Source organism: Crocuta crocuta, unplaced genomic scaffold (genome assembly GCF_008692635.1).
Source record: "Crocuta crocuta isolate KB4526 unplaced genomic scaffold, BGI_CrCroc_1.0 scaffold128, whole genome shotgun sequence".
In the NCBI taxonomy this organism is placed as follows: domain Eukaryota; kingdom Metazoa; phylum Chordata; class Mammalia; order Carnivora; family Hyaenidae; genus Crocuta; species Crocuta crocuta.
The window spans coordinates 5,112,182-5,138,842 of NW_027532232.1; the positions used below are offsets into that span (position 1 = coordinate 5,112,182).

The 26,661-nt window shown below is 49.4% G+C and overlaps 1 long non-coding RNA gene and 6 other non-coding genes across 7 annotated transcripts; 5 read left to right on the forward strand and 2 right to left on the reverse strand.

Annotated features, from left to right (window-relative positions):
* The first annotated feature begins 854 nt into the window (after positions 1 to 854).
* Positions 855 to 926, forward strand: TRNAC-GCA (transfer RNA cysteine (anticodon GCA)). Its single transcript has one exon. It is a non-coding gene; the product is annotated as a tRNA-Cys (tRNA).
* Positions 927 to 7,264: 6,338 nt separating this feature from the next.
* Positions 7,265 to 7,336, forward strand: TRNAC-GCA (transfer RNA cysteine (anticodon GCA)). The gene has a single exon. It is a non-coding gene; the product is annotated as a tRNA-Cys (tRNA).
* Positions 7,337 to 8,289: 953 nt separating this feature from the next.
* TRNAC-GCA (transfer RNA cysteine (anticodon GCA)) lies at positions 8,290 to 8,361 on the forward strand. The gene has a single exon. It is a non-coding gene; the product is annotated as a tRNA-Cys (tRNA).
* Positions 8,362 to 17,074: 8,713 nt separating this feature from the next.
* Positions 17,075 to 26,026, reverse strand: LOC144242970 (uncharacterized). Its single transcript, XR_013338506.1, has 3 exons — positions 25,937 to 26,026; positions 17,912 to 18,113; positions 17,075 to 17,310 (listed from the first exon to the last, which is right to left on the reverse strand). It is a non-coding gene; the product is annotated as an uncharacterized LOC144242970 (long non-coding RNA).
* TRNAC-GCA (transfer RNA cysteine (anticodon GCA)) lies at positions 18,157 to 18,228 on the forward strand. Its single transcript has one exon. It is a non-coding gene; the product is annotated as a tRNA-Cys (tRNA).
* On the forward strand, positions 22,779 to 22,850 carry TRNAC-GCA (transfer RNA cysteine (anticodon GCA)). The gene has a single exon. It is a non-coding gene; the product is annotated as a tRNA-Cys (tRNA).
* A 67-nt stretch (positions 26,027 to 26,093) lies between the features above and the next one.
* On the reverse strand, positions 26,094 to 26,165 carry TRNAC-GCA (transfer RNA cysteine (anticodon GCA)). Its single transcript has one exon. It is a non-coding gene; the product is annotated as a tRNA-Cys (tRNA).
* Between the last annotated feature and the right edge of the window lie 496 nt (positions 26,166 to 26,661).

The following is a 26,661-nucleotide window of genomic DNA, read 5'->3' on the forward strand; positions in this document are numbered from 1 at the left end:
ATTGCTTTTTTCTGCCCCCCCCCCCAACAAGGAGGTCTCACTACCTGTGAAATAAACATAAGTCCCTACAATAGATTGAAGGAATGAGGGAGGGTTTCCCATACTCCGTCCCTGTGCGCTCTGAGCGCTGGTCTCCCGAACACAGACATGACAGCCACTTTCACTGCCTCTAGTGTCCCTTTGGGCAGTGTCTTCTCTCTACACTTTGGGGATCAGTGGCCTTCTGGTCGCAGTGGTGTGCTGGCCAGGGGCCAGGTTCACTTCCTGGAGCTGCAGTGCTGTGCCTTGGGGCCGGCGTTCGTCCAGCAGAGGCATCTCTGGTCCTGGGTCTGGGGCACAGTCCCTGCCGCTGCAGCTGGGCTGACCTTCTGGTGTGAGGTCCCCTGGGACCACTGGGGCAGCTTCTTGGGCCCCAGGCTGGGGGTTGTGACCTCTCTGGCTAAATAATTCCAGTAATTCATCTGGGTTCAGTCAGGACTCTGCCAAAAGCCGGGAGGTAGATGTGGAGCGAGGACAGAGCTGAGAGGGGATGAGCAACAAAGCCAGGGGGTGGGGTGGGGGGGGGGGAGAGNCAGAAGTAGCCCAGCCCTTAGCAATGCGTTCTCAAGCAGCACCTTCGAAGTGGTGCTAAGAAAAGACAACTGCAAGATGGTGAGCATAGAAGTTTCCGGAAGCCAGAGTTGGGGGGGGGTGGTGATCTATGTGAAAGAGCAGGGCCAAAAGGTGCTAATTTCCTGAAGGGAAACTTTCCGTATCTCCAGAGCTTTCTACCAATTAATAGACACTATAGTGCGCAGGGGATGTGGGTGTTGCAACACAGGTGAAAAGGTGTTCATTAGGCACCTAACAAACCAGGGGGTATAGCTCAGGGGTAGAGCATTTGACTGCAGATCAAGAGGTCCCCGGTTCAAATCTGGGTGCCCCCTGGCCCAAATTTTAGTGCCTACCCCAAATGGTACCTTCACGGTGGTTCTTGATTGAGAGGTGTGGCCCTTTGGGATAAGCCTTGGCCTGCACCAGGCCACGGAAAGTCCCAGAACCAGACATGTGGTCCGATCTATGACCATGTTGTGCTGTGAAGGTAATATATGGACCTGAGCTGTGTCTGAGCAGGAGACTTACTGGGGAAGGTGGTTATACACACACACACACACACACACACACCCCAGGTCCCCAATCCAGNGCCCAAATTTTAGTGCCTACCCCAAATGGCACCTTCACGGTGGTTCTTGATTGAGAGGTGTGGCCCTTTGGGATAAGCCTTGGCCTGCACCAGGCCACGGAAAGTCCCAGAACCAGACATGTGGTCCGATCTATGACCATGTTGTGCTGTGAAGGTAATATATGGACCTGAGCTGTGTCTGAGCAGGAGACTTACTGGGGAAGGTGGTTATACACACACACACACACACACACACACACACACCCCGCCTCCCCAATCCAGAGATTCTGATTACTGGGGCCCCGAGGAGCTGTATTTCTCAATAGCTTCCTTCTTTTCATCCACCCACATCCCAGAGACACCAGACAATTCTCCTGGGCTGCTGCATGCAGCAGCTACTGTTCTGGAACATTCTAAATGCCTTTCTAGGAGTGGCTCTGGAGGTCTTGGTCATGAACTGGGGTGAGGAGATGGTGCAGGTCTGCCGGGGGGAATGAGGTTGGGGCCGGGGAAGGGCAAGATGAGCAGGAAGGCCTTCAGCCTGCTGTGGCAGTGGTTTCTGGGCTGACGGAGAGTAAACAGGTGCCGATGGGGCCGCCCAGGTGCTTATGGGCCGCCTAGAACAAGCGAGGGCACAAGCAAAGGTGGGGATCTCCCTGCAGATCAAGAAATCTCTTGTTTAAGCCCCCTTTCCGTATTCTACTGATGAAGGACCGCCCTTCTACTTCCGGGTCCTGCGGAGCCAAGTCTTCTGCTGGGAGAGGAGGCAGCCCAGACCCCAGATGGCTTAGGTCTTTGCCAGCTGCCAGTGAACTTCTCCAGGGCTGACTCAGGCCCCCTGTTAACACTTATCCCTGAGCCTTCCAGATGTCACCTACCCTGTGGGTAGTCCCATCCCCGCCACACATGGCCACCACCACTGGGGGGGACAGGGAGAATGGAGCTTTGACTCCTCTTGTGTGCGCCCCATCCCCACCGAGCACGGGGCTGTGACCACAGCGGTCCCCCAGGGCTCCAGTGGCTCGGCCCCAGGCTGCCTCATCAGGGTGTGCACAGAGCACACGGAGGGGCTGCGGGCCACTTCGCTCCAGAGGCCCTGTGCCCTCCCCCCCCATGGGGCTACTTCTCTGCTCCCTGCCTTCACTCTGGGACTCCGGTCACCTGCCTTGCAGGGGACACTGGGAATGCGCTATGGGACATCTGCTTTCCATCTGAGCAGCAGAGACAGGCAGGGCCCACTGAGGGGAGTAAGCGGCAACACGTTTTCTCAGGAAGATGACCAAGGTGCCCTGGTCTGGGGAGTTCTTTAATGCTGGCCGGTGGAGGTTCCGGGGGAGACTGGGAAGGCAGCAGTGTCCGTGCTATTCCAATTAGTGCTCAGTTGTGCCCTGGGCCAGCGTCTAGATGGTGGACCAGTTGTCCCTGGAGGGCGTTTGTGTTTCGGGTCAATATACCCACATCACGGTCACGTGGCAGGAGGCTGCTTCTAGCCAACTCGTTCCTGCAAGCTGTGTCTGACCGCAGTGTGTCAGCCTAACCGCTCTGTTTCATTCCACTGGCAATTCTTATTCGGGGTGTCAGGAGAGCAAAAATCCGAAGCCAGTCCTGCAGAATCCCTGCCAGGTGATTGTCCCCCCAGAACACGGGGATAATAGTAGTCAATATTAATACACGTGTAGCTGCAGCCTGCTTACTCACATAAGATATTAGCCTATGAGACAAACACCATCATGTTGTAACAGGCAAGGCAGTTTCTTCACATGTTTTGAAGAGTGTGGAAGGAAGCCGCTGCCTCCTCCAGGAAGCCTCCTAGGCTCTTGCGGAGCTGCAGGGAGGGGCAATCCGGGAGAAAGAAAGAGCATAAGCAGAGGCAGGCCATGAAGCGCCTCCAGAGGTGACCTAAGTGCCAGGAGACAAAGAACATAGCGAGTGGGCTGGGGGAGAAGAGGCCAGAGACTGAAGGGCTTTATATTCAGGGCTCAGAACTTGGTTTCGGTCCACTGAAACCCTCCATCCTTTCCCAGCCCTCTGGATTTCTCTCTGCTCCCTTTGCTTCCTGCATCGATGCTCATCTCTCGCTGAGGTCAGGTCACTGCTCTGGTGGAAAAGACACCACAGAGCACCCCAGGCCACTCTGCCCTTTCTCCTCTGGAGGGGGCACTGGGTGGCACTATTTAATCAACTTTATTTTCTGAGGGCTCAGGGTGTAAATGTGCCTTCTCGAGGTAAGCCGGGAGTCTCTGGGAAGCTGCATTGATCAGCACTTTCCGATGACAGATGGTTTGGGAGGACAGCCCGTGAGTGGGGCCGGATGGAGGGGAGAGGAAGGAGTTTGGCATGAGGAGCTCATCCGTCTGAGGCCAAAGTGGATCCTTTGTCAAGGATCCAACCTGTGTGGTTTTTATTTGTACACTTTACAGACTCAGGACTTAGCAGGTGCAAAGGAACAAGAAGTTCAGAACCATCTGTGTGATGTTAAGCAAGACTACATGAGGGGCACTTGGGTTTGAAGTGCATCTCTTGGTCCACACTCAGCCACCACACCGGACCCTTTGTCTTGCCCAGTCACTTCTCCTCCCCTGGAAGCGATTTCTCTTCCTTTGTTCTCAGAGTAGGCCTGTTCCTTTGCTAGGCAGCCCCCTTGCCCGCCCCCTGACCCCAGTCCCCAGGCCTGGACTTCAGCCGGCCCTCCTCTACTCTGACATGCCCATCGGCCAGAAGGGAGTGGGGATGGAGAAGCTAGAATTCCTTCCTTAGAGTTCATTTTGGTTTTTCTGGTATCTAGGAAGTTACTGTCTTTTGGGGGTAAACTCCCCCTCTGAGAATTTGGTGGGCGTGTCTATCTCCAGAAGGCACCAGGAGAAGAGGTGGTATGTCCGTGTGTGCTGAGGGGGACTTGGGGAGTGCCCATGTCTAATCAAGATGGTAGGAGAATGTTTAGGACTAGGTACGACCTCTGGGAACTGTGACCTAAAGAACTGAAAGCAGTGGCTGGGCAGAAGCACTGATAAGGGGAAAGGCATGGTGACTGTGCTTTTCCCGCTCAGCGGAGCCAAGACTGGCCCTATACAGAGGACTGTGCTGTGAGCCAGGCAGAAGTTATGAGGCTCTTGCCCTGCTTGGGTGAAATCTCCCAGAAGCAACCAGCCCCCTTCACTCTGTCTGAAGCCTGGCCACAGACTCCTAACTGTCTTGATGCGGGAAGGGGGAGGCCCAATTAGTGAGTGTGGACAGTCCTGTGATTGGTAAGATCTTTGGTTGTGAAGTAATTTTTTTTTTGAAATTGTGATTTTGGGGGGCGCCTGGGTGACTCAGTCGGTTGAGTGTCTGACTCTTGATTTTGGTTCAGGTTGTGATCTCGTGGTTTGTGGGATGAGCCCCTTGTTGGGCTCTGCGGTGATGGCGTGGAGCCTTCTTGGGATTCTCTCTCTCCTTCTCTCTCTGCCCCTCCCCCACTTGCTTGCGTGCTAGCACGTGAGTTCTCTCTCTCAAAATAAATAAATAAACTTTAAAAAAAGAAATTGTGGTTTTGGGGTAGAAAATCAAACACTGCAGAGAGATGAGGCCTTACCGTGGTGGTCATGGCGAGATCCTGCCTGGGAGGCCCTTTATAGCTCCTGGGCTATAAAGAGTGGAGCCTCTCAGGAGCAGGCTTGTGGTAAGAACAAAATAGGAGATGTGTACTTTCATGGGGACCCAGGAGTAGTCAGGTAACAGGCCTGTGGAGCCTGGGATGGTTGTTGGCATCACTGAGAAAGCTTTAGGACTTGGGCCTAAGACATCCTTTCTCCAAGGGGATCTATCTGATATCACTCCTGACCTAACGTCTATACAACCTCATTCATAGTTTCTGTTCAACAATTATTGCAACATACTTATATACTTTATGGTCAATTTCTGTTTGTCTGTTAGACTTTCTCCTCTGCATTCCGTTCCTTTGCCCTTCTCTGTGTCTATTATATTAAGCATCTTGAAGAGAGAACATCTGATCGGTCATTATCCCTGTGTTGACAGAACCACAGGTCACTGGGTTACCTGTTTATTGGCCGGGAGTGGAGAAAAGCTTCAAAGTAGCTGATTGATATCCTGAGAGAGATATGAAAAACTATTCCATCTGTGGAACAGGAAGAAGATGCTCTATAGAAAAGAATCAGTTATAGAGCAAGAAAAACCTCTTAGAAATCAAAAGAAATAAAAAATTCAATAATTTGAAAAATACAGTTGAGTTGATTTCCAAGTAAAACAAACAAAAAGATATAAGAATAGATCATAATAGATATTTCAAATAATAAAGTTAGAAGTTGAAAGCAGGCGGTGCAAAAACTAACTAGTAAAAGTTCCAGAAAGAGAAAATGGTGGAGGGAACATTATACAAGAAAATTGCCCAAAATGAGAGGGCATGGGTTTCCATTAGGAAAGACCCTCCAAGCACCTAGAACAATGATCCTCACCAGGTACATTATGGTGTAATTATAGAATACCAGGACTAAATGGAAGCTCTTAAAAGTTCAAAGAGTGAAATAATAGGTGATACACAAAGGAAAAGGAAACACGATGTATTTGATTTTTCAATAGCAATACTAGATGCTAGAATACCATAGGAAACATCCTTCACAATATGAGGGACTATGACTTATCCACCCAGACTGCTAATCAAATCTGTGTGTTGTATTACAGACATTTGTCGACATGCAAGTTCTTAAAAAAATTTACGTAGGCTGATTTTGTAGTAATTGGAGGAGGTCCTCTGCCAAGCTAAGTGAGTAAATTAAGAAACATTCAAGACTTGGAATCCAGGAAAGCAGGACTCCAAAACAGGAGACAGAGGTGGAAAGAATGTCCTCACGACTGTGGGGCAGGCCCTCCAGGGCAACTAGACCAGAAGTATCAGGAAGATGGATGGCTACTGGAAAACAAGAAGAGAAAATGTTAATTATCTGATAGCTTTCACAATATGGAAAATTATTTTGAAAGGCACTTTTCAGCATGATTAAGGGTTGTGGAAAATCTTAGATATTCAAAGAAAACTAAGCAGTTGAAACATGAGGCTACCACTAACTTCAGGAAAAACAAAAATTTCTACCAGAAATCTTAGTTCCACTTAGCACTATGAACACTATTAACTGATAACAATGAAAATAGTAAACACAGAAACATAGAAAATTATTTAACCAAAAGTCAAGATATAATTATAATAGAAAACTGAGAAGGGAAAAAGGTATATAAGTTATTATCCTCATCATAAAAGTAAGACAGTTGATGTCTAGACTTGGTTAAGTTAGATATTGCATATTATGAGACATTTATATTAATTGAAATCATGGTGGCAAATAAACTAAAAGAGACAGACAAAAGGGTGGAGAGTGATTGCCTCTGGGTAGCAGGAGGGAGATACAAAGGATTGAGTTTTTTGTGATAGCTTTAAAAACAGTATTTGCCTTTTTAAAATGATTGCACAAGATTCTTCAATAAGAACAAAAAAATATATTAAAAGCATCCAAGTTCTGTGGGTGGAGGTCTAGTTCAGGATAGAGCTTTTCATTGTAGCTCAAGATTTCCCTGACTCGACTCCAGAGGCCCTGGAGTCTTCATGTCTCCCTGTCTCCATGATGCTTCTAGGACAGCCCCCTGATACAGGTCAGGGACTGGGAATTTCACTAATTTCCCCAGCTGCTCCCACCACTATCCTCCAAGATTAATGAACAGATGCACATACAGGAAAGACCTCTTTAGATAGAAGTACTGCACATGTCTCCACAGAGATTAGGCAGGATCTCTTCAAGTTGTTGCTTTGTCATGTAGAACAAGAGAAAAACCGACAAGTAAATCCTAAAGGTCCTTCCAGTAGTTAAAGGCAATGCTCCTTCTGGCTGCTGCTGTCACCACAGACTGAAAAAAACAGGGAGATGCAGGCATATGAAGAGGTAAGGCTGGGGTTAGCTCTGAGGACTGGAGGGGGACCTCTCTGGGGTGAGTTTGTGAAGGAATAAATTGCTGGTTTTATCAGCTCTTTAGAGACAAGTAGAAACTCCCAATGTGTTGCAAGAGTTTCGGGTGTGACTATGAAGTGAAAGGTGCTTATTAGACACCTACACCAAGCAGGGGGGTATAGCTCAGGGGTAGAACATTTGACTGCAGATCAAGAGGTCCCTGGTTCAAATCCAGGTGCCCCCTGCTCTATTGGTTTTCCTGTTCGCAGCTGTTGCCAATATTCTGATTTCCTTTCATCTGTGCTAATTATGATCCTGCCTAAAATTGGAAGCCACAGGTCAGCCTTGCACAATGGCAATCTGGGTGGATTGTCTACACTAATACTCGGGGTATCCCTCCTCCTCTTGGCATCTAGCCTTTCCCCTACCTCCCTTCTGTATATATCCATTTCCTCAACTCTTTGGGTCTTCAAAGCGAGGGCAGGGACTCATGCAGAATTCTGCTTGGCTTTTCCAAGTAGACCAGAGTAGATATAGTAGCCTTCCCAGGAACAGACAGTAAACGGTAAGCTTCAATTATCACCCTCAGCCGTCCTTCCCATCAAAACCAGTTTGGCACAGTGGAGCTGTGGTAAGACCTACCGAGACAAATCACAGCATCCAGGTCCTCTCCATGCAAGACAGACATTTCCTCTGGGGACCTGGTTTTCCCCCCACACCAAAGCTCACTCACACCCTTGTTTCAACCTTGCGGGTTTAAGGTCTGGCTCAGCTACTCTGACAAGGGAGACAGAAATTCTGCAGTGTTGCTGCTGTAGACCCCAACTATCAGAGCTTTGCAACGCTGTCTGAATTGAGTCCATTTCTGTCTTCAGTGAAGGGAGAAAGGCGAGGGGCTGGGCGCCCCTGTAGGTGGGTAGTTTTGGAGACTGCTGGCTAGCTCTTGGGCTAACCCAAAAAAGCAATGGGAAATGGGTTGGAAGGTTCTTCAGGCGGCTTCCCTCCCCTTTTCCTCTTTAATGATTCCTCCAGGGACTGAGGCTTGGAAAGCTGCAGAGCTGAGGGAGGATGTCTTACCATGAACCAGGTCTGGCAACTTCCAGAAAGTCAGTCCTGGAAGGGCGCCGCGACTTCATTTTTCAGAGCTGAGTGTTACCAAACAGATAAATGGCATTAATTATGCAGCACTTATGGCATGGGGGTATAGCTCAGGGGTAGAGCATTTGACTGCAGATCAAGAGGTCCCTGGTTCAAATCCAGGTGCCCCCTTATTTATGTGCGAGTTCGGATAGTCTTTCCCCTGCTCCCCCAGCCTGCCTACCATCCGGTGCTGCCAGTTAAGAAGAAAGGTACCAGGAAGTTGTGCATATTCTGCCCACTTACACTCATCGACTCATCGGACATCAACTATTGACAGGTGCCAAGCACTTTGCCATGCTCTGGTGTTGTGAGGACAAATTGTTTCTTGCAAACATCTAGCAAGAGTTCCCATGAGATGTCTGGTTTGATGCTAAGAGTGGCTGCAGTGAGGTAGGGAGTGTCACCCCGGATAAGTGGCTCCTTCTCCTTTATGCCTCTGATTTTGCATCTATAAAATAAGGGATAATAATAGTACCATCTCATAGGTTTGTGTTTGTGTGTGTGTGTGTGTGTGTGTGTGTGAGAGAGAGAGAGAGAATTTAAAGCAGTTAATGCTTTAAGGTAAATGATGCTGAGTCTTTTTATTATTTTTTTAATGTTTATTTATTTTTGAGAAAGACAGAGCATGAGTGGGACGAGGAGCAGAGAGAGAGGGAGACACAGAATTGGAAGCAGGCTCCAGGCTCTGAGCTGTTAGCACAGAGCCTGACGTGAGATCTCAGGAGCCATGAGATCACGACTTAGGGCAAAGTTGGACACTTAACTGACTCAACACCCAGGCGACCCAGTCTTTTTTTATTATTGGACTATTTTGGACTATTTTTCAATAACCTTGGTCTTAGTGGATGTTGGAAACACCAGGACCGAGGTCCTCTGGAGAAGCTCATAAAACCAGTGGCCCCCAGGGGGAGGGGGGGAGGGGGTGCATGTGTCTCAGTTCCCTTTGGCAGAGATGCTGTCATTGGTATAAGCTGATTCCCGACTAGGAAGGAGTTCACAGGGCTTCTGATGCTATTTGAATTTCTTTCCAATCTCTAAAGACTTGTTCCTATGAAGCCCAATGTACGTAGTAAAAACCCAGAATCTCTGTTGAGCTCATACGGCTTGAACCAACAATCCATGTCTGTCCGTGGACCCCGGGGCTGGTGAAAGATAAAGACCACCCTCTGCAGCTTCCTTTAAACACTAAGGGAACAGAAGCGCATTGAATGGCAGCGTGCTTGCCGCCTGAACGTGCCTGTTGCCCTTGGATCAAAGTGGCCAGGGAGGCCGGGCTCTGCGGTTTCAGTGGAGAAAGGGTAATCTCCTGGCTCCTGGTGAAAACCAGGAAAGAAGAGCAGAACGTCTCCTTGCTGTGTGCTGGATGGCTGAGCCTTGTGGGGTCGGCAGGGACCGTCGTTGCAGGGGCTGCTGGATCTGGGGAGGGACTGGTCCGGGAGGCTGCAGGGCTCAGTGCGCCCTGCTCCGGGTCTTGGCTTCACACAGCTGCGGTCCAAGGCCATGCCCCCTCCTCTGAGCCACCCCCACCCCCGCCCGTCAACCCATACCGCACCTCCAGTGATCCTCTTGGCCAGACTTTTTCTCTTTTTGCTGCTCTTTCTCCCATTTCCAAGGCAGAGGCATTGACTGGCTCCTGGAGGGCTTCTGAGTCTGTTAGTGTGTGGGAATAAAGGCTGGCGTCTCACACAGGCCCCCTGCCCCCCGGGAGACCGGTGACATTGCGAGGAAAAGTCACCTGGTGCTGAAGAGGCTGTGGGCTCCTGGGTCAGACAAGGGCTCAGAGCCGAGACTTGCTTCGGTCCAGAAGGTTCCTGATCACCACTCACCCACTTACCGAGGGAGGCGGATCTTCACATTTAACAGCAGTTCCGTGAATAAAATTGCGAGTGAGTAGCGGGAATTGGAAATGTGACCCAGAGACCTCTCCGTCCTCTGTCCAGCGTACTAGACCTAAGCCATTATGTCCTGTGACCCAACAGAGGAACGAATGTACCTTTCCAACACGTACCTTTTCCGTGTTGAAAGCCCACCGTGATTTTGCCATCCTGATTGAGCAGGGCCGGCCTGTAGGCAGCAGGCAGAGCCCTGAGAATGGATCTTTCTGCTCCCCTCGCTCCTGGGCGCGTGCCCCTCCCCCACCTCTCCCTCTCTCTGGGCCGACAGAACCCCAGAGAGCAATCAGCCCTCTCCATTAAATCCCTCAGATAATTCTGGTGCTGAGCGAGGGGCTGGGCCTGGGGGTCCAGAGGTGAGTGAAATCAAGTCAGACGCTTTCATCCCTCACCCTTTTCAGAGGCTCTCCTTCTTGTGGAGAAGAGTGACTCGCAACGTAAAATACACTAGCGAGAAAGGAGCCTGGCCACTCCCGGCTGCCCCACTGAGGGCCAGCAGAGATGGAGGGGTCAGCTGGGTCTGGAAGGTGATTGCCAGGCAGTGGGTGGGAAGCATACCAAGAAACAAAGACGCAGTGTTTTGGAGGGTGCTTTCTGGGTCTAAAAGGTATGTGAGTGCATATTTGTATTTACCTGTGTGTGCACGTGTGTGTGTGACCGTGCATGCAGGGGTGTGCGTGTGCATCTGGAGGAGGTGGGAAATGCCTGTGTGTGTGCATGTGTGTGCGCTCGCACGATGACTATGCATGAGAGAGGGTGGAGGGCACGTGACTGCGACCTCAGGTCAGAGGCAGACATTCAACTGAGGAGAGTGTGTGTAAGAGACGTTTTGGAATTCTGACTTTGTTCTGGGGGTGATCGGAGGCCTTCATGCCATAAAGAAGCAGGAAGTCCCCTTCCTTTATTTCGGGACGTCACTTTGAAGACATTGCAGAGAATGTTTACATTACTGACTGCCAAAATTCTATTCCTTAACTGGTATTATTATTATTTTTTAAACTTTTTATTTATTTATTTGAGAGAGAGAGCAGGGAAGTAGCAGAGAGAGAGAGAGAATCTCAAGCAGGCTCCGAGCTGTTAGCCTAGAGCCCAACACGGGGCCCGAACTCACGAACTGTAAGATCATGACCTGAGCCGAAACCAAGAGTTGGACAAGGCTGGGCCACCCAGGTGCCCACTGGCATTTTTTTTTTTTTTTGAGCACCTACTATGTGTTCATATCATGCTGGGCAGTTAATCTGAAGTTACCATATCTGTCACAAGAAACTTCTCCCAATTTGAGATGAGGAAACCGAAGGTAACAGAATTAAAGAATATGCCCAGTGACACATATGGAATAAGGAAGCAGATGCAGAGGAGAAAAGAATTCCAGAGAAGCTTTCAGGATAAAGCCTACATGGGGCACCTGGGTGGCTCAGTCGGTTAAGTGTCCAACTTCAGCTCAGATCACGATCTCGTGGGTTCGTGAGTTCAAGCCCCATGTTGGGCTCTGTGCTGACAGCTCAGAGTCTGGAGCCTGCTTTGGATTCTGTGTCTCCCTCTCTCTCTGCCCCTCCCCCACTCGTGCTCTGTCTCTGTCTCAAAAATAAACACTAAAAAAAAAAAAAAGAAAAGAAAAAGAAAAACAAAACCAAGATCAAGTGTACAGAACCTGGAGCCTGCTGAGATGGACAGGATGAGGAATGGTGTGAGAAAGCAGAGTTGGATAATGAAGACAACTTTTGTCCAGGAGAAATACCGAGCCGTTACAGAGAAGGTGGGGAATTTCATCTGACTTAGGCTAGAGATTGGAGCCTGCTTTTGGACAGGGGATGGGGCAAGATTGAGAAAGAATGGAGTCAGTTGTGGGGACCAGAGTGCAGATGGGCTTGCTTGGAAGGGAAGAGGGAAATGTTTTCTTTGAAATGGATGGGAAGGAGAGGGCATAGGAGAGCTGAAGAGAGGGGTCTCTGAGGTATGGAGGACACCAGGGAGCTGTGGTCTAGCAGCTTCCATTCTGTCTGTTTTTAAACAAATTTTTTAAACAATTTTTTAAAATGTTTTATTTATTTCTGAGAGAGCGTGAGCAGGGGAGGGTCAGAGAGAGAGAGAGTCACAGAATCTGAAGAAGGCTCCAGGCTCTGAGCTAGCTGGCAGCACAGAGCTCGACATGGGGCTTGAACCCATGAACCGTGAGATCATGACCTGAGCCGAAGTCGGATGCTTAACCGACTGAACCACCCAGGCACCCGTTTTTTGTTTTTAATTTTTAATGTTTATTTATTTTTGAGAGAGACAGTGCATGAGTGGGGGAGGGGCAAAGGGAGAGGGAGACACAGAATCCAAAGCAGGCTCCAGGCTCTGAGCTGTCAGCACAGAGCCCCACATGGGGCTCCATCCCATGAACTGCGAGATCATGACCTGAGCTGAAGTCGGATGCTTAACTGACTGAGCCACCCAGGCGCCCCCCATTCTATCTGTTAAGCAGATGTGGTGTCTTGTGCTGGAGTGGGGGAACAGAAGTGGGGAAGGGAAGCATGCCCTTGCCAAGCCTGCAATTCAAACAAAGGAGTTGGAGAGTCTGCTGTGGGGAGGGGTGTAGTTGTATTGGAGCTGTGATTGGGTTCCGCACCTCTGTGCAGTCCACCTTCGTGGACACTGAGGAAATCGCTGTCCACTACACACACGTGCCCCACCCAGGTCAGCACAGGAAAAGTGCTAATGATTTTCTTCTCTAGCTCCCTGTGTTTTATTCTATGCCAATGCCAACCCAAGGAATCTTAGGTCACTCTCAGTAGTCAAGGTTGCTCGGTCCCTTGTGCAGATCTTGGTCCCAGGGTCTGTCAGCCACACACTGACTGTCTCCTGAGTGATCCCATCTGCAAAAGAAATCTGTTAGCTCCATGGACTCTTAGGGGTTTTTACCAGTTCTGTTCCAGGGTGCAGGGGTCTCATCTCTCAACTCCCAGGGTCTCTTCCTATAGTTGCCAAAAAGAAGACAATAAAGGAGAGAAAAAGAACCTAGAACTTGCAGGACAAAGAAGATAGACTATTTATTTAGAGACAGAGACAGCACAAGTGGGGAAGGAGCAGAGAGAGAGGGAGACATAATCCCAAGCAGGCTCTGTGTTCACAGCACAGAGCCCGAAATGGGGCTTGAACCCATGAAGCAGTGAGGTCATGACCTGAGCCAAAACCAAGAGTCAAAAGGACACTTAACTGGGGGTGCCTGGGTGGCTTAGTCGGTTAAGCGTCCGACTTTCGCTTAGGTCATGATCTCATGGTTCGTGGGTTCAAGCCCCGCGTCAGGCTCTGTGCTGACTGCCAGCTCGGAGCCTGGAGCCTGTTTCGGTCTGTGACTCCCTCTCTCTCTGACCCTCCCCTGCTCACGCTGTCTTTCTCTCTGTCTCCTAGAAATAAATAAACATTTAAAAAAAAAAAAGGACACTTAACTGACTGAACCACCCCGGTGCCCCAGAAAATAGACAATTTAAGCCAAAATATTATTAGTATTAACATTAAATATAAATGTATAAAATGCCACTGGAAAATCACAAAGAATGTAACTGGATTAAAATAGGCTGTTCACAAGAGATAGATAGAAAACATAAGGATGTAAATACATTAAAAATAAAAAGACAGATAAAAAAGACTAACTATGATGACTGTATATTCACTGCTCTATTAATATCAGACAAAAGCATTTTTGAGGCAAAAATCACTACCAAGGATAAAGAGTCATTTTGGATTGATAATAAGTTCAATTCACCAGTTAGGTACAACAATGATAAATCTGATGCATCTAATAACAAAGCCTCAAAACATAGTAAGCAGAAATAAGTAGACTAAAAACGAGAAATGGACAACCTTCTGATTGTGTGAGAGATCTTTAAAATCCTCTTTTGTGAATTGCTAGGGCAAGTGGCTATAATATTAGAAAGATATGAGGAACGCCTGGGTAGTGCAGTCAGCTAAGTGTCTGACTTTAGCTCAGGTCATGATCCCATGGTCTGTGAGTTTGAGCCCCGCATCAGGCTCTGTGCTGATGGCTCAGAGCCTGGAGCCTGCTTTCGATTCTGTGTCTCCTCTCTCTGCCCCTCTGCTCACACTCTGTCTCTCTCACTCTCAAAAATAAATAAACATTAAAAAAAAGAAAGATATGAAAGATTTGAACAACGTGATTAACAAACATGACCTAATCAACACATAAAGAACCTTCTACTCTACAACTATAGAACGTGCATTTCCCCCTCAGTCACTCACAGAACATTCACAAAAATTGACCGCATTCCGAGCATAAAGCAACTCTCAACAAATTCCAAAGTATTTAAATCACAGCGTATGTATTCTTCCCAAAATAAAGTTAAAATCCAATAACAACAAATAATGAGAAAACCCAACAAATAGAAAATCCCCATCTTCTTGGAAATTTTCTAATTTTCTAATACTTCTCAATAGTCCAGGGGTCAAAAAGGAAATTGCAATTGAATTAGAAGGTAGAAAATATTTGAACTATGTGACAATGAAAATACTAGATATTGAAACTTGTCAGTTGTAACCATAGCAGGCATGTACAGGGACCCTTTAAAGCCTTCCTGTGTCCACAGCATTATGAAGAAAAAAGGTGAACATGAACTAACTCTACATCTATCCCAAAATAGGTATAAAGGGACAGTATGTAAATCCAAAGGAAAAATAAAGGAGTAATAGAGGTTAATTAACGAAAGCGTAAATTGATTAAGTAGAAAACAAATATACATGCGATAGAGCCAATGGAGCATATGTTGTTCTTTGAAACAAATAATAAACATGATAACCCAGATCAGACTGACAAAGGAAAAAGAGAAATCGCTAATAATCCGTGTAAGAGATCTTTGAAAGGATACATCATTACAATTTCCGAAGACACTAAAAAGATCATAAGATTAGGGGCGCCTGGGTGGCTTAGTCGGTTAAGCGCCCGACTTTCGCTTAGGTCATGATCTCGCGGTTCGTGGGTTCGAGCCCCATGTCGAGCTCTGTGCTGACTGCCAGCTCAGAGCCTGGAGCCTGTTTCAGTCTGTGACTCCCTCCCTCTCTGACCCTCCCCTGCTCACGCTGTCTCTCTCTCTCTCCTAGAAATAAATAAAAACCTTAAAAAAATTTAAAAAAAGATCATAAGATTAAAAAAAGACCATAAGCTTATATTATGAGTGACTTTGTGCCAATAAAATATAATATTTAGATGGCATGGAAAATTTTCTAGAAAAATACAACTGACACAAATAGAGTTAGTGAGGTTTGCAGGACTGAGCTGGGTCAGTGGAAAAATACAAGATTTTAGCAGATAGATGTGCTATAGCCTACCAACTTCCTACACAGTAAGTGATAAAGCTATTCACACTCACTCTCCTGTCTTCCAACAAGGTCATTTCCTTTACCAAAACTTCCACTCTCCCATCGTCCCTCCAAACTTCCTTGTAAATATGTGATATACATGTATCCATATAACTGATGAAGGGTTACAGTGGACAAACAGGAATGAATCTAGGAAACATGAGGTTGGGTGGAAGAAGCCAGACTCAGAAGAGTAAACCCAAGAACGAGCAAACAAATCCATGGCGATAGAATGATGGCTATCCTCGGGGAGAGGGGGTGATTGGGAAGGGGTCCACGGAAACCCCAAGAGGTGCTAGAAATTTTCTATTTCTTGACTTGGGCGGTGGTTACATGGGTGTGTGTCTATGGAAAAATTCACTGAGCTGTACATTTCAGATCTGTGTATTTCATGTAGATTCTACTTCACTAGAAAGTAAATAAAAACAAGTTAATTACATCTTTCATTTCTAGAAGGTCTTGTTTGATTTGCTTTTCAAATGTATGTGATCATTTCTCAGTCTTTTGCTCCTCGATTTAGTTTTCATTTCTCTGTTTTAAGACACCCTTTGAGTTATGCAAATAATTTCATAGGTGGAGTCTTCACAGCTCAAGTTCCCATGCTTACTATTTCTGTTGACTCTCATGAATGTTAGCTAGGTCCGTAGTATGTTTTTATTTTTAAAAAAATTTTAATGTTTTATCTATTTCTGAGAGAGAGAGCAAGAGAGAGAGAGAGCAGGGGAGGGTCAGCGAGAGAGGGAGACACAGAATCCAAAGCAGGCTCGACCCTTGAGATCATGACCTGAGCCGAAGTCGGGCGCTTAACCGACTGAGCCACCCAGGTGCCCCTCTAGTATGTTTTTAATTTTGTTCCACAGAGAGGGACATAGCACTTTCTATGTGCCAGTCCTGGTTCAAGTATTGTACATGGATTAACTCATTTAATCAACATGCCAAGGCATCAAGTACATGCTATTATCATTTTACAGCTTATGCAGGAGGCATAGACAGGAGAAGTAGTCGGAGGAGGTTTCTCCCGCCGGGACACGATTTGGATCCAGGCTTATCTGCCTTCAGAGTCTATGCCATTGGCCTCTGGGCCACTTAGATTGGTTAAAATCTACCCAGGGGGATTCTTGGAGGCTTGTTTCTGGATGCATTGCTTTGGGGAAGATTTTCATTTGCCTAGGAGCCTGTGGCCCCATGCACCCGAGTCCACCTTGAATTAAAATAACTGGGTGTCATTTTTCCGACCAGCTGAGGAAGGCACACTTAGGGCCCAAGGTAGGTCAGCCAGCCAAGGGCTGTGGGTGCTCAGGGTTGAGCTCTGTTTCTTGTCTTTGAATCGCTTGCTCCTTAAGAGCTTACCCCTTCCTAACTGATAACCTTCAAGCAAGTCTGTCCCCTCTCTGATCGCCCCCCATGTGTGGGGCTCGAGGCTTTGTCCCTGGAACTGCCCCCATCCCTGTACCCCTGACGCTCCAGGCGCCATAATCCAGAGACACCCAGATCTTCCGCCACTTCAGGCCTCACTCTTGCTGGTGCCCAGTCTCTGGCCTCCGGGGAGTTCTGGGCTGTTACAGGCTCACTAGTCCCTTTGACCTTACCTGACAGTCCACCCTCATTGGCAGCAACGAGAAATCCTGAGACGTTAGCGTCATGGTAGAAATCAGCGTAGGGGAGCCTGGGTGGCTCAGCTGGTTAAGCGTCCGACTCTTGATTTCGGCTCAGGTCGTGGTCTCACGGGTCATCGAGCCCTGTGTCAAGCTCCACGATGACAGCTGGGGATTCTCTCTTTCTGTCCCTCTCCTGCTAGTGCTTGCTCTCTCTCTCAAAATAAATAAATAAACTTAAAACAAAAAAAGTAATCAATGTATAAGTAAGTGCTTCTATAGCCTCCTGGCCAGGAGAGATCTTTAGGGAAAGGCTGGTGGGCAGGTGGGGGACGCGCCTATAGCAGGGAGAGATGATCTATGTGTTCATGCTTTTGGGGATTCCTAACTCTACTTGGGCACCTACTTTTTTTTTTTAATGTTTATTTATTTTTGACAGAAAAATCATGAGCTTGGAAGGGGCAGAGAGAGAGAGGAAGACACAGAATTTGAACAAAGCAGGCTCCAGGCTCTGAGCTGTCAGCACAGAGCCCGACGCGGGGCTCCAACTCACAAACCGCGAGATCATGACCTGAGCTGAAGTCAGACTCTCAACCGACTGAGCCACCCAGGCGCCCCTCGGCCACCTACTTCTATTTCTTGGAGCCAGTCATTCTTCATCTATATTAACTGAAGAAGTGGAGGTTGGGAGAACCATCTTGTGTGCTAGACTGTAGTTTAGCAGGAAGTACCCTGAACGGAACGATCAGCCCGCGAGGGTCGTGAGGGTCAGGCCCCCATTAGGTGGGTTTGGACAGACACTCAATCCGGTCAGGTTTCTGTTTTTAAGGCACTCACCAGGTGGGGCACAGGCATTTGCCTCTGCAGGCCATTTTAACAGCCACTGTGGAAGCTTCTCCAAGCTGTTGCCCACATCTGGGTCCTGTGGGAGGGGCAGCGGAAGCTGGTTGATGAGTTCTCACTGGAGCAGGCCTGGCATTTCCAGAGAGAGCAGTCTGTCTGGGAGCGTCTCATCACTTTATAGGGAGTCTGGGTGTGGCTGTCCAGATGAAGAATATTAATTAAGTCACCTCACAGCAGAAGGGGGTATAGCTCAGGGGTAGAGCATTTGACTGCAGATCAAGAGGTCCCCAGTTCAAATCTGGGTGCCCCCTATTTATTCCTAATTTAAATGGTGCTGCTTTTTTTTTTAAACTTCCTCTTCCTTATTAGACGTCAACGTAAAGTTGTTTTTCTCCCCTGGAACCAGCAAATGGTGAAGCTTCATACTGAGATTGGGGGTTCTTACCTCGAAACAGAAGTGGGAATCACTGAGGAGTCTAGAAAAGTGCCGTTTTCCAGGCCTCACCCCATACCAATGAAATCAGAATATCTGGGGTGGAGCCCAGTTAGGGTGAGGGCTCCCCAAGGTTCCTAGTCTGCAGCGTAGTTGAGGACCAGCCTTAGTGAGATTCCAGGAAACCTGAGACCCAGGCTGCCTCATCCCGGCTCTGTCTGCCCAGCATCTTATGTTCTAGACCTCCCCCTGTTCAGCCCTAAGTATACATCATCGGAAGGTGATGATGACCGTGTCTTCCAGAGATGTTAACGGTCTCTGCCTCAGTTTCCTCAATCCTCCTCTTTCTCAGACCAGGCAATCTCTGTGCCTGTGGGGATGGGGGTGTCTTCTCATTCTAAACCAAAGCGCCAGGATCCGTGGCTCAGAAAAAAGACTCTGGGGCCGAGAGTTTGTAGAGGATGAAATCTCTACCTCTTCAAGTGCATGTTTACGTTGAAGAACCATTAAAGACAATTATGTGTCGTCTTCAAGACTTCCGAGTAAACTTCTGCATAAGGACCAGTGAATTACATATCACCCATCTCACAACTAAAGGATGAGATGGCCTTCTGTGGTTTGGAGGACAAGCCGGTGACATTGTGGCAGACAATCTCAGAACTCGTTGTGAGATCCGAGGTCCCGCGGGTAATTCAGAAGTGGTCATGATTTTTACGATCCCTTACGCCGTCATCTTTTATGACCTTTCTCTCAACTCCCTGAAAGACATTTCATAATCCTCCAGGCCTATATCCACAACAGAACTCTAGGCTTTAGATGGGCTAAAAACAGGTTCTCAGAATAAATTAATTGACAGCAAGAAAGCCTCAGTCTTTTTACACTGGACGGCAGGAAGATGCAGCAGAGAAACGGCCGTTGAAGACGGCGCCGTCAGACTCTGTCTAACTTGACAAGCTGGCTAAAAGCTCTCTGTCTGACATCCCAGGTTGCAAATTTTCTTTGTCTTCCGTTATCAGCATACAACATAAGTGCCAGAAAAAAGACAAAATTTCTTTTATCTTCAGCGATGTGCCTCAGTTTCTCTTTCACTAAAGCTCACTCTTTTTTGTTAGCGACAGACTCGAATTTCTTAATTAGTACTCCCCCCCAGTTTCATTAACACTTGGAACTTTGACCAAGAGCCTGGCAGCTTGTCGCTTTCCTGTCCCTGCCCTCCCGCGACACCCCCTGATCTTGAAGATGACCTCTCTGGGGGCGCCTGGGGTCACAGTGTCAGGGTTCTCGCATTGGACCCCTGCTCGGACCTTCAGATCCTCTGTCTCCCTCTCTCTACCCCTCCCCTGTTCATGTGTGTGCACTCTCCCTCTCTTTCTCTCAAAAAATAAATAAACATTAAAAAAAAATAGAAAGAAAATGGCCCTGCTGGTGGCAGCCCCCATCTGTCACCCCATTTCTACTTCTCGTCCTGCAGCCCCATCATCCTAGCCTGGCGGCCACTCTGTGGGGTCCCCCAGTTCAGTGGGGCCATTTCTTCCTCCTCAGCCTCTCCCCATGAGACCCCCCTTTCACGGCTCCTCCCCCACATTGCCCTTCTGGGTGCCCTTCTTGGAAGCCAGCTGCACCCCCTTACACCACGCTCCCCTCGTCCTCCCTGATGCGTGTGGCCGGATTCGGGATGCCCAAGCTTGTGGAGGATTTTAGCACAAGGCTGACGCTTGTATGTGCCTTGCCCCCTCGGCCCTCACCCTCAGTAACGTCAACGTCACGTAATGATCCTTCCAGGGCTCAGGCTTAGGATCATGTTCACAGAATTCCCCCCTCCCCCGACCGTGGCTACAAAGGGGTCTGGGGAGACTGAGCTCCAGTACCCACCCCACCCCAGTGTCCCTTCTAGCCTCCTTCTTGTCACGTGGCTGCACAGAAGAAAAACTACACATCCCAGCCTCCCTCAGAGGTAAGCGAGGCCGAGTGCCTCGTTCTGGCCAGTGAGACGTAGGCTGGTGTGCTGAAGGCCTTTAAAGGGCCAGTGCAGTCCTAGCCCAGACTGAGAGGCCAGGGCTCCCTGGTGCCAGGGGTCAAGGTCCACAGCAGGCAGAGGGGCCTTCCATCTCCCTCTCCCCCCACTGGGGGCCCACGGAATCGTCCCTCTCTTTCTTGTCCCTCCCGAGGGCTCCCTAGTGCCCCCCACCCCCCGATGCAGCCATCTCCCTCTCACAGGAAAGAGGCCGTGTGTTGTGTGTGAGGCCCTGTCCGCGGCCCCCATCCCTGGGCTGGGGCCTGTCCCCTCCACCATTGTCTTGCTCCAAGTGTGAATAGAAAAACCTTCCTTTCCCTTCAGAAGTGGCGTCATCACCCTTTGACTTTATTGTGAATCTCAGCTGACCTGGGTGGTGAACTCCTGCACGGGTTCTATGCCCCTCGAGCATGCTTTTCCCGTAGCCCCGGCACCAGAGCCTGAGGTCCGAGAGGCCCTCGGGAGGCTGGGAGGCCGGGGCCGAGAAGACAGGCGAGGAAGAGCGTAGTGTGCGGCTGAGGGGCAGGCTGGTCCTTCGCCCCCAGACCCGCTGAAGACAGCTTGGGTCCTAGCTGGGTGGACAGTGGGCCACCAGGGTGTGAAACCGCAGTCACAGCACTGGAGGGGGGTGGGGGGAGGGGCTGAAAACCGGCAGAAATGGGAAGTGCTGCACAAGCACAGCTAGGCGGTGGGTGAAGGACAAACCACGAGGGGCCTTGGCCTAGCCTAGAGGGAGGCCTCAGGATGCGTGCAGCTGCCCCAGGGAAGGAAGGAACACCTGCAGTGCTTTCTCTTGGTTGCTTTTAACCACTCAGTACCTGGAAGGCGGGCCTGTGCGGACATTGGGTTATCACATGTGCAAATTGGAAAATTAAAGAACCCCTCACCCACTCTTTGGCAGTAGCTGTTTGGTTTGTTTCCTTCCAGAGGAGATTACATATTTTATACATATGTTATATACACTATATACATTTTAGGGGCGCCTGGGTGGCTCAGTCGGTTGAGCATCCGACTTCAGCTCAGGTCATGATCTCGCGGTTTGTGGTTTCAGGCCCCGCGTTGGCTCTGTGCTGACAGCTCAGAGCCTGGAAACTGCTTCGGATTCTGTGCCTCCCTCTCTCTCTGCCCACTGCCAACTCACACTCTGTCTTCCTCTCTCTCTCTCTCAAAAATAAATAAAAACATTTTGAAAATTGAAAAATATATACATTTTATGTATAACATATAAAATATTAGTACACAATGCATAACAAAATAACATAACATAAAACATATATGTATATACATTTGTTATTTATATAACAAAATATTTTAAAGTATAAAAATTTATATTTAAACATATTAAATATATATTATGTATTTTATAAATAAAAATTTAATATATGTGTATACATAAATACCTTTGTGTGTATAATCTTTCTTATCTTATAACTATAGGTATACATGGAATCTTTAAAAAAAATTTTTAATGTTTAGTTTTGAGACACAGAGAGAGAGAGCATGAACAGGGGAGGGGCAGAGAGAGAGGGAGACACAGAATCCGAAACAGGCTCTGAGCTGTCAGCACAGAGCCCGATGTGGGGTTTGAACCCATGAGCCCTGATATCACAACCTGAGCCGAAGTCGGACGCCCAACCGACTGAAGGAGCTTGCATCATACACATGCCCCACATTTTGCTTTTTGCCCTTAACAATCTTATTTACGAGTCCTCCCATGGCAGTGCTCCGGGCCTATTTTATCTTTTCCTGTTGCATCACAGCCCATTCTTGATACCATGTTTGTAGCTTAATCCCCATCAATGGGTATTTAGGTGGTTTCCAGCTTATTGCAAACACAAAAAAAGTAAAATGCTCCAGTGAATCTCTACATATGTGTGTCTTTGTGCTCATATGAGTATTAGAGGGAGAAATTCCTAGGAATAGAGGTCTCCTAGAGTATAGTTTTCCTAAGGCCACGTGCTCAATATGGAAAGCCTGAAAGATACATAAAAGTACAGGAAAGAAGCTGAGGTCACATATAATTTCACGCAGACACACTGTTTTGCAACCTGCCTTTCCACTTGCCAAGTTCTCGTGGACCTTCTTCTATGTGATTAAAGAACCTTCGGACATGGGCTCTGAACCTTCTCACAGCACAGGGGAAGGCGCTGTCACCTGGTCACGGGTACGTCACCGTCGCACTGTGCCTGACGTGCAGTGGATGGTCGATAGCTGTAGTTGCTAGAGATAGTTAGTTGCTACCTGGATGATTTTAAGGGTCTGCCCACCTGTAAGGGCCAACGAGGCTATTGGGGCACCCGTGGCCGGGTGCACACAGAAGAGATACAGGAAGAGGCAGGGCTGGTTTCTTGAACTGAACGCCGGCATATTGACACAGGTACAAAGTGTTAACAATACATTCCTATACCAGTTCAGGGGGTATAGCTCAGGGGTAGAGCATTTGACTGCAGATCAAGAGGTCCCCGGTTCAAATCCGGGTGCCCCCTTCCTTAATTAACTTTTAATCACAAGTGGGGGTCCTGTATCACATGGTCCCCCACAACTCTTCAGAGAGCACTGGCCTCATCTCAATTTGAGGACACAGTGACTTGTATGTGATCAGGTCGACAAGGCACAGATCCCTGCAGCCTCAGGGTCTCGTTCTGCTCCAGCCTGAGATTTCACATTCACACTTCTCCACCCTCTCCACAGAGGGGGGTGTGTATCTGGTTCCCACTGTGGGTTCCGTAGAATCGCACTTGGGCTGTGACCCAGGAGACAGGGGTAGCTGAGCCAACAGGACCTCAAGGTAGCCAGCTGCGTAGCGTTCTGAGCCCAGCATGCTGGCTGCAGGCCAGGGCCCCTGGTCTGAGGCTCCGAGCCTGCTGTAGACTCAGACCCACCCCTGCAGAAGAGCAGGATTCCGGTTGGCTCTGTAGGACTGACTCCAAGGAGTGAGTCAGTGTAGAAGATGGCGGAGGACAGACCTTCCCCGGCCTTTTCTCTCTCTCCTCAGTGTAGAGTCATGGGCTCCAGTGAGGGAAAGGAAACTTGAACCACATTCCCAAAATCAGTAAGGACAAGAGCACTAAGGAGCACCTGTCCTTAAAAGCTCACCTCACTGTGACAGGCCGACTTCTGGCCTCCGTAATTAATTCCAGAACTCCTTGAGACACTGACGTACCCCTCATGTCTAGTCAGTCCATGGGATTCCTGCCCACCATCCCCCTCTGCACAGTCCCCTGCCCACACCAGCCTCCCATGGCCAAGGGCACCAGTGTCAAAGCAGAGTCCCCGGAGGGCTCTAAGGTCAAGGGTCCCAGGTGGATTGCCCATCACGGCATCTGGTGTGAGAGGTGGGAAGAGCAGTGGAATGTGCTTTCTTGGAAATACAGCTCACGGGCTCCGGAGCAGAATGCCTGGATCAGAAGAGTTGGGCGTGGGGCCAACGTACTCTATTTTTAACAAGCCCATGGAATGAACAAGCCCCGTGGAAAGTCAGAATTGGAAACCACCAATTTAGTTCGGTGCCCCATGTTACAGGCTTGAAAAGAGGCCGTAATTAAGAGATCTTCCCAAGCGCACACACCTGATTAATAACAGGGTTGGGGCCAGATCTCACATGGCTGGTCTTGGACTCCTTCCACTTCCCAAACCTGGGGCAAGACACGACGTGGCCTGCTGCCTTTAGCTGCTTCCTCCTCCCCAGAGCCAAGGCTGCTCTGGGCTGGAGGAGATAGACCTTCCCAAATAATGACCCGAATGCTGTCCACCCCACACTAAATGAGATCAGCTCACAGCGGCCTGGAAATCTGACCCAGGGACCACTTGACCTGCAGTCAGATCTTTCCCCTTGAGCCAGGAGCTCACTTCAAATTGCTTCCTGAATGACACCATTTCGACTGTGGCCACTGGACCCCCCAATACCCAGTAGTTGCTGTTTATTCCCGTCGGCCCCGTGTCCTGGCCGACTCGCCCTTTCCTGGCCATCAGCTCCGTACCCTTTCCTACTGGCCTGTCATTTGAGTGTGCAGAAGCCCCTCCGCCCTGTCCAGTACCCCCCCCCCACCTTCTGTCTCTGGCTGGTACACTTTTGTGTTCCGATCACCTTCCCTCCTCACTGCACCTCCTCCGGGGCTCATCCGTTCTTGCCCCCACCTCCCCTCTCCCTCAGCTTCTTCTGTTGGAGAAGCTTCTTCTTCATCCCAAGGCCAAATCCTTGGGCTGAGTAAAGGGGAGGCATTTGGCCGGGAAGGCTGAAGCCACCCTCCCCGTGAGCAGCCCCGGCTGCCTCGGAAGGCCTCACATCTGGGGCTCAGCACACCTGGAGGGGGCAGGGATGCCTGTTTGGGGTACCAAAGCCCAAAAGCCTTCAGAACAGGCACGGGGACTCTCACTTTGCTGGCGGAGCCACTTCCCAGGACAGTCAGACCACATCTACACCTCCTCCTTGCAGGGGACCCCACACTGTCCTCTCCTAAAGCCATGTGGGTTCCACACCTGAAGCACAAAGATTCTGATGGGCTCAAAAGCCCCCTTGGGTGTTTTCCATCACCAGCAGTGAGTGGGCAACTTGGGGGGCAGGGGCGCTGGACCCTCTGCAAGCAACCCTGTCAGTCCCGGTGTAAGAAGACATCCCTGGGGACGGGCGGCATCTGGAGTTGGTGTTGATTTCTCCCCATGCTCTCAGAAATCCCCTCTGTGGTTTTGGAAGTACCGTTCTCCCCTGGCAAAACCCCCAGCTTTCACGCAAGAGACAGAGGAGGCTCTGACTCGAAGCGAATTCGGCAACCACAGGATCATAGCTTGCCTCTGGCGTTCCACTCTGTCATGTGGAGCCGTAGACTCTGTCAGCGAGGTCACGGGAGGCCCCGTGTGTCCTTCTGAGCCCCGAATGAAGAAACGGAACCTCTGATCCAGTCGTTCCCAGTGTGTTAGAATCAGCCACCAGGCCTGTCGCGCTCAGCAGGCTCTTTGTGTCCGTTGACCGCAGGCAACAATTTATTGAGCTGTTTCGCCTCCGTGGACCCTGGCCTGCTGGATTCCTACCCAGGAGGGACCAACTGGATTTTACTGACTTCGGCACAATTCGGTCTGGCAGGCAGCCCCCCATTCCCACACCCCCCACTTCTCCGAGGCTCTCTCGCTTGCAAATTACTCCCTGTACCCGCTTCTGTACCGGTCACGCACACGGGTGCGAACCCAGATCTGCTTCTGTCTGATGGAAACAGACTCGACCATCACTGGCAGGTGGCAGGAGCCCCAGACCCTGGACCGGAGGGCGGGAGAGCCAGGCTCAAAGGGACTCCAGAGGCCAAAATCACAGCCAAGGGCACAGCAGAGCATCATGTGGGGGCAGAGGCCACCGTACCCCCAATGGGCGCTGGATGACCCACCAACCCCGCAGAGGAGCCAGAGCTCTGTGTCCTGCAATGAAATTCACTCCGTAAACTCTGAGCCGGGCCCCAGGCCCCGGGCGAGTATTTGGCACATTTGTTTGGTAGAGCAGGTTGCAAAGCTGTGCTTTCCTCCAAGACTCAGTTGGGGTTGGGGTTCAGGTGCTGGGCAGTCAAAGAATAACACAAATACCCACCTGAAGCCACCAGAGAGGCTGGGGTGGTGGAGCCCACTTGAGTCTATGAGAAACACAGGAGGTGAAACGGAGGGGTCCAGGTCCATCTCTTCTCTCCTCATAGAGGTTTCAATGTGGGGGACACGCAGCTGTGATAGGGACAAAAGCAGGCATAATGAGGGGGCACCTGGATTTGAACCAGGGACCTCTTGATCTGCAGTCAAATGCTCTACCCCTGAGCTATACCCCCACCTGCTTATAGGTGTCTAATAAACTCTTTAATCCTGCACAGCCACACCCTGACAGTCTCCATCTCCAGATGCTTCTTAGTGGCGCACGGCCATCCTAACACCCCCGCAAACGTGCCCTACCCCCTACGCCCACCCCTTCCCCTCACCTCCACTTATAACCTCCTCCTCCCCTCAGCCCCTGGCTGTAGGCACTGGCATTGATCCACTGAGGTTCGCAGTTGGAACATCTTTCAGACTCATTTGGAAGAACGGGCCTCAGACAGAGGTTGGGGGAGGGGAGGCAGGGCTTGGGCCCCACCTGGGAGCCAGGCTCTCGCGGAAGGCGACAAGGGACACCATGAGCTTCTAACAAGCTCCTGATGATTTTGGGGCTATTGATTTACTTTGTGCCTCACATGGTATAGTTTGGGGGGGGGGGAAGTAATTCAAATCACGCCCAAACCAAACACGCTTGGTTTAATGACCAAGTTACAAGTAGAATCCACGTTCATGGTT